Here is a 7,033-nt window from a genome sequence, read left to right on the forward strand (position 1 = left end):
TGTGTCCAGCTCAGCCCACCAGGGGGCGGGGCTGGCTGGCATGTGGTGCTGGGGGATTGAACCACGGTCCCTGTGCTTTGCTAAGCTTGTTCTAATGCTTTAGACCACTGAGCCATCTCACCAGCCCTGGACTCAGTTTATTTATTTATTTATTTATTTTTGCGGAACCGGGGATTGAACTCAGGCCCTTGCGCTTGCCAGGGAAGCACTTATTCCACTGAGCCACCTCCCCAGCCCTGGACTCAGTTTAAATGCCAATTTTTTTTTTTTTTTGGTGGAACCAGGGATTGAACTCAGGCCCTTGCGCTTTCCAGGGAAGCGCTTATTCCACTGAGCCATCTCCCCGGCCCCTAGATGCCAAATTTTGTTGGCAATATCCAATGCATCATAATCAGGAGTCAGTCGAACATATGCCTTCTTCTCTCCATCAGGCCTGATTAGGGTACTGACCTTGCAACATCGATGTCACAGAGTTTCTTCACAGCTTGTTTGATTTGGTGCTTATTAGCTTTGACATCCACAATGAAGATGAGTGTGTTTTAGTCCTCGATCTTTTTCATGGCTGACTCTGTCAGGGTCAGGGGGATCTTGATGATGGCTTGTTTCTCCTGGGGGTGCTCTTCCAAGGGTGTTTGGGCTGCCTCCAGAGCCGCAGTGTCTTGGGACAGTGGAAGGTGGATGACATTTCTATCTTCTTTTTGTGGCTGTGGATGCCTTACATGGCCTTCTTGGCCTTCAAAGCTTTTGCTTTGGCTTCAGCTTTGGGAGGGGCAGGGACTTCCTTCTTTACCTTTGGCACCATCTTGGTAAAAAGGCCTAGAGGGTTTTTTTTTTTTGGCCGGGGGGGCGGAACCAGGGATTGAACTCAGACTCTTGCATTTTCCTGGCAAGTGCTTATTCTACTGAGCTATCTCCTCTGCTCCAAGTTTCTGTTTTAATGTTTATATCTTTAATCCATTTTGACTTTAGTTTAGTACATGGTGATAGACCCGGGTCTACTTTTAGTTTTCAGCATGTAGAGTCAGTTTTTCCAGCACCATATTCTAATTTTTATTTTTCCAGCACCATTTGTTAAAGAGGCTATTTTTCTTCCAGTGAACATGTTTGGCCCTTTTGTCAAAAATAAGATGGCTCAGAACCCTGAGGTGAACGAGGTCTCAAGGTGATCAGAGTCATAGACTCTCAGCAGCTCGTTCATCTGTGCATGCCAGATGGATCATGGGGAAGGTGATTGGTACATAAATGCAAAAAAACTGCTAAGGTTGGGGGCCGGAGAGATGGCTCAGTGGAATAAGCACTTTCCTGGCAAGTGCAAGGGCCTGAGTTCAATTCCCGGTTCCAAAAAAAAAAAAAAAAAAACTGCTAAGGTGAGAGTGACCAGACTTGTTCTGGATTCCTACTTACTAAAGTATTTTAATAAGCGGAAAACCTCCTTTGCTCATGATACCCTTTACCAGTGCACTGTTGGAGATATTGTACTTCTCAAAGCTTTTCCTGTTCCATGAACAAAGCACATAAGCACATGAAACATGAACTGGCTGAGATCGTCTTCAAAGTGGGCAGAATTATAGAACGAATATCAGGAAAACCCTGTGCAGGAACCAGCTACCTGGAGAGTCCAATCAGTTTGGAAACCACTCAGTTCAGCAAAACTCTGGAAGAACTCAACGTCTCTTCAACACAGTGAAGGGCAGGAAGAAGGAGACAGGGAAAAATTTCTTTTTTTTCTTTTTTGGCAGAACCGGGGATTGAACTCAGGCCCTTGTGTTTGCCAGGGAAGTGCTTATTCCACTGAGCCATCTCCCTGGCCCCCAAGATTTCTAAATTTAATTACAAACTGTGTTAGATTCTCTCATGGCGTTTACAAAATAGTAAAGGACTTGTTACAATTTTTCATAAAAAAAAAAATAAGATGGCTGAGTGTGTCTGTAGTTATATTTGCATCTTCTAATCGATTCCATTGATTCTCAGGTCTTTTTTGGCCAATACCATGCTGATTTTATCATAGTAGCTTTGTAGTATAATTTCAAGTCAGGAATTGTAATGCCTCCTGCCATGCCTTTGTTGCCCAGAATTGCCTTTGCTATTCTAGGTCTTTTCTGGTTCCAAATAAATTTTAGGAATGATCTCTGTAGATCTGTGAAGTATGTTGCTGGTATTTTGATAAGGATTGCATTAAATCTGTATAACAATTTTGGAAGTATGGCCATTTTCACAGTGTTCATTCTTCCTAGCCAGGAGCAAGGAATATCTTTCCATTTTCTAAAATCCTCTTTGATCTCTTTTTTCAGAGTACTGTAATTTTCATTGAATAGACCTTTTACTTTTTTAGTTAGATTAATTCCTAAGTATTTCATTTTTCATGGTGCTGTTTTCATTTTCATTTTTTAGGGTGTTGTTTCTCTAATTTCTCTTTCAGTGTGTTTGTTATCTGTATAGAGGAATGCTATTGACTTTTGGATAATGACTTTGTAACCTGCTATGTTAGTGAATTTGTCTATTCTAGGAGCTTCTTGGTGGAGTTTCTTGGGTCTTCCAAGTAGAGTATCAAGTCATCTGCAAATAATGACAGTTTAACTTCTTCTTTACCTATTCTTATTCCCTTTATTTCTCTCTTTTGTCTAATGGCTCTAGCTAATGATTCCAGAACTATATTGAATAGCAGTGGTGATAGGGGACATCCTTGTCTTATACCTAATTTGAGAGTAAAAGATTTTAGTTTTTTCCCATTTATAATTATGTTGGCTGGGAGATGGTTCAGTAGAATAAGCACTTGCCTGGCAAGCACAAGGGCCTGAGTTCAATCCCTGGTTCCAGAGAGGGGGGAAATATATTGGATTGTCATAGATGGCTTTTATCTGATTGAGGTAGAGGTCATCTATTCCAATTTTCTTTAGGGATTTGATCATGAATAAGTGTTGTACTTTGTCAAAAGCCTTTTCTGCATCAATTGAGATGATCATTTGGTATTTGGATTTGGCTATATTGATATAGTGTGTTACATTTGTAGATTTGCATATGTTGAACCATCCTTGCATCCCTGGGATGAATCCTACCTGGTTGTGGTGTATAATCTTATTTTTTTTAATTTACTTATTTATTTATTTATTTGTGTGTGTGTGTGTGTGTGTGTGTGTGTGTGTGGCCAGCTCAGGTGCTGGGGGATTGAACCGTAGTCCCTGTGCTTTGCTAAGCTTGTTCTAAGTAGGTGCTTTAGACCACTGAGCCATCTCACCAGCCCGGTGTATAATCTTCTTGATGATTTGCTGTATTCTATTTGCTAGGATTTTATTGAGGATTTTTGCATCTTATGTTCATAAGGGAGATTGGCCTGTAGTTCTTTTTTGGATGAATATTCTCTGGTTTTGGTATCAGTATAATACTTGCCTCCAGGAATGATTTTGGGAGGACTGCTTCCTTTTCAATTTCATGGAAGACTTTGAGGAGTATTGGGATTAAATCTTCTAACTGTTTATAGAGGTTTCAGTCCATAATTGGCTGGCCCCAAGCGCAGCAGCAGCAGCAGGAGCAGCAGCAGAAAGCCTGTGTCTTCCTTTTCTCACATCCAGACTACCAGACTTTTTCATAGTGCCAAAAACTCCTGGGTGGGGCACCCTTAATCCATCATCATATCTTTTATTTTTTCTTTTCCAGAACCGGGGATTGAATTTAGGCCCTTGCTCTGGCCAGGGAAGCACTTATTCCACTGAGCCATCCATCTCCCCAGCCCCAATCATCATATCTTTAATCCCAGTATTATTTAGATTCAGCCACCTCCAAAAAGCCCCACCTATGACCACATGAGGTTTTGGGGAGAGATTTCACCTGGCAGGACTCTAGTCCAGGAGCCCATTGGGGCAGCTGTTGCCAGGGCTCCGCCCTCTGCCCTCTGCGGGACGTCGCAGTCCAGCACAGCGCCCAGCAGGGGGCGCCCTCTCTTCACCTGGCCTGGGCTACAGATCCCAGCCGGCCTCTAAGTACCCATAGCCCTAGGAGCCTCTGCAGTCGCCCCCTACACGCGAGCTCCGACACTCTGAGACACTGTTCTCCGTTCTCCGCACGTGTCCTGCGAAGCTCCTAAAGAGTGCGGCCAGACCTGGGCCCTACGGGGATCCTCGATCCTGGCCACGGACAGGAGCCCTGCAGAGGGGAGCAGAGGGAGGTTGTGCCTGACCTCTTTGAGCTAAGCAGAGCCAGGGCACGAAGCCCAGGGAGGGGATTGGAAACAAGCATGGAGGGGCGGAGCCGCTGCCTGAGAGCGCTGGGAGCTCACTGCTGAGCCCCCAGATGAGCCCCTGAAGCCTGATATCTTGGTCTCCCCGGACCGCCCAGTCTGCACCCTTCCCAGGCCTCCACTGCGCCCACTTTCTTCTCTGCCATTTAATTGACTAATGTCTACGATTGCAACTAATTGTTTCTGTGTGAACTTCATTGAAAGATTTTTCTGTCTGGAAAGATTATGGATGTGAAATCAGCTTACAGGCAGCTTAATCTGTTAACAATCATCCACCAAAAGCAGAGGACATTTGCACACCCGGATGGATGCAGGCAGGTCATCAGGATCCAGGGTGTGTTCGGATGCAGGAGCACGAGGAGATCGCCACAGCAATGGAGGGACCCGACCCTCCTTGAAGACTTCCAAGAACAACTTCTCGGCCGGCTGGGTCCCTACCGAGCACGAGCACGCAGGGACAGTGTAGGGTGGGATTGGGGAGCCCCCCCTCCTTGGTCCCTGGGCTTCATCTTTTTTTTTAATTTTTATTTATTTATTTATGTGTGTGTGTGTGTGTGTGTGTGTGTGGCCAGCTTAGCCCACCAGGGGGCAGGGCTGGCTGGCATGTGGTGCTGGGGATTGAACTGCGGTCCCTGTGCTTTGCTAAGCTTGTTCTAAGTAGGTGCTTTAGACCACTGAGCCATCTCACCAGCCCATCCTGGGCTTCATCTGAGAAAGGGATCTCACACCTCCTGCGGCCAGCGCCCCCAGGTTGACTATGCTACCAAGTTAGGTTAGGGATCTAGAACTCAGAGAAGTTAAAAGGACAACTTGACACCATACCAGAGTGAAAGGGAAAACCAAAGTTCCCCAAATTCCTGGAAGTCCAAAGACAGGACTGATTTGTTTCTAGGGAACCCACTGTCTACCCCAGCAGCCTACCCCTTCCAGGCAGTATGCCTCCTCTCTTTTCCAAGAATTCATAGGCATCTAGTACTCCAGAACGGCCGGTCCATCAACTGGGTCTTCTCCTAACCTTTTCTCATAGTTGGCCAAGATTGAAATGGTAGCCCAGGGGGCCGGGGAGGTGGCTCAGTGGAGTAAGCGCTTCCCTGGCAAGCGCAGGGACCTGAGTTCAATCCCTGGTTCCGCAAAAAAAAAAAAAAAAAGAAAAGAAAAGAAATGGTAACCCACAAAAATATCATCACTCGAAGCATCTTTTTTATTTATTTAGTGTGTGTGTGGCCAGTTCAGCCCACCAGGGGGCGGGGCTGGCTGGCATGTGGTGCTGGGGATTGAACTACAGTCGCAGTCCCTGTGCTTTGCTAAGCTTGTTCTAAGTAGGTGCTTTAGACCACTGAGCCATCTCACCAGCCCCCTCTATGTCTCAATCTACACAAACATATTGTGTTCTAAAGCTGCACAGCCCAAAGTTGCAGAGCTATAATCCAAACTGTGTGTCACTTGGAGTCCACCTGAGGGGACTCAACATTCGTTCAGCCCACCAGGGGGCGGGGCTGGCTGGCATGTGGTGCTGGGGGATTGAACCGCAGTCCCTGTGCTTTGCTAAGCTTGTTCTAAGTAGGTGCTTTAGACCACTGAGCCATCTCACCAGCCCCAAGGGGCTCATTGTTTCTTACCTGGGTTACTGGCAAAATTTTCTGATTTTGTGGCTTTTCTGATCCAAGCCTGCCGTCAGAACCCTCATCCAGCCTTGCACCAACCCTGGCCCCTGTGTTCCTGAGAGCCCGCATCATCTTCAGGATAGAGCCAGAACCACAAGCACCCTCCTCTTCTGGCTCACTGCTGGCTGGCTCACAGCATCATCTCTTACCACCTCACTTCTCCCTGCCCTCAGCCATGGCTACCTGCTACCTCAAGCCTGCTTTGCAGACACTCCTCCCTCCAGCTCTCCTCCCCTGCCTCACTTTTCCTGGCTGACTCCCATTCAACTAAGCACTCGGTCTCAAGGGCTTTCCTCAGGCTGGACTTCACCCTCCACAGCACAGAGGACACACATCTGTGGTGGCATTTTCTACCCACTCTGTCCCTGGGGCCTCTCACCTCCCTAAGGATTGCTTGTGTTGTGTTTGGGTGCAGCAAGTTCTGGAAGGAGGAAATGAGGAGAACACGGCCCCTGTGTGACAGAAGGATGGGTCCTGCAGAGAGGAGCAGACCTGGGCAAACCCTGGTTCTTCTGCTTCTTGGCTCTAAGGCAGTTAACAAATGAGTAAACCTCTGAGTCTTGCATTCCTTGCCTGTGAAATGAGACTAATAATAGGTACCTGCTAGAGTTACTGCGTTGAGGATTCAATGAGACAACTCACAGTACAGAAGTCTCGCCTGCCACCACTCTCACTTTCTGTATGTACTTTCCTGGTTCTGAACTCCCAGCTAGGGTGACAATTACTGAAGGCCCGTAGGTGTTTCTCCTCTCTGAGTGTTGCAATCTATAAACCGGTGTTACTAACACTCGCCTCCCTGGTTCTTGAGGGGATTAAATGATTCCGGCGTGTGTCATCAGCTCACCGAATCCCAGTTCCTCAGACAGGGGTCAAACAGGAGACTGTTTATGACTCCTTCACCTTTAGCCTCACTGTGTGTGCTCATTCTTGTGGCTCTGGATAAAAGCTCCGAGAGTTTCTGCATGTTCTTCTGGTTGTTTTCAGATAATAAATGGGCCTGGTCACTTATGACTAGGAAGAGGGAAGAAACTAAGTTTACTATGTATATTTGTACATTCATATTAAAATAAGGTATAGTATAAAAATAGAATATATTGCAGAATAATATTCACGTTTTTTATTTTATATTTTGTAA

The 7,033-nt window shown here is 46.2% G+C and overlaps 1 pseudogene; it reads left to right on the forward strand.

Moving 5' to 3' along the window:
• The first annotated feature begins 522 nt into the window (after nucleotides 1–522).
• Nucleotides 523–1,687, forward strand: LOC101589083 (annotated as a pseudogene).
• Nucleotides 1,688–7,033: the final 5,346 nt, after the last annotated feature.

The sequence above is a fragment of the Octodon degus genome, unplaced genomic scaffold, assembly GCF_000260255.1.
Source record: "Octodon degus isolate 3935 unplaced genomic scaffold, OctDeg1.0 scaffold00140, whole genome shotgun sequence".
Classification (NCBI taxonomy): Eukaryota; Metazoa; Chordata; class Mammalia; order Rodentia; family Octodontidae; genus Octodon; species Octodon degus.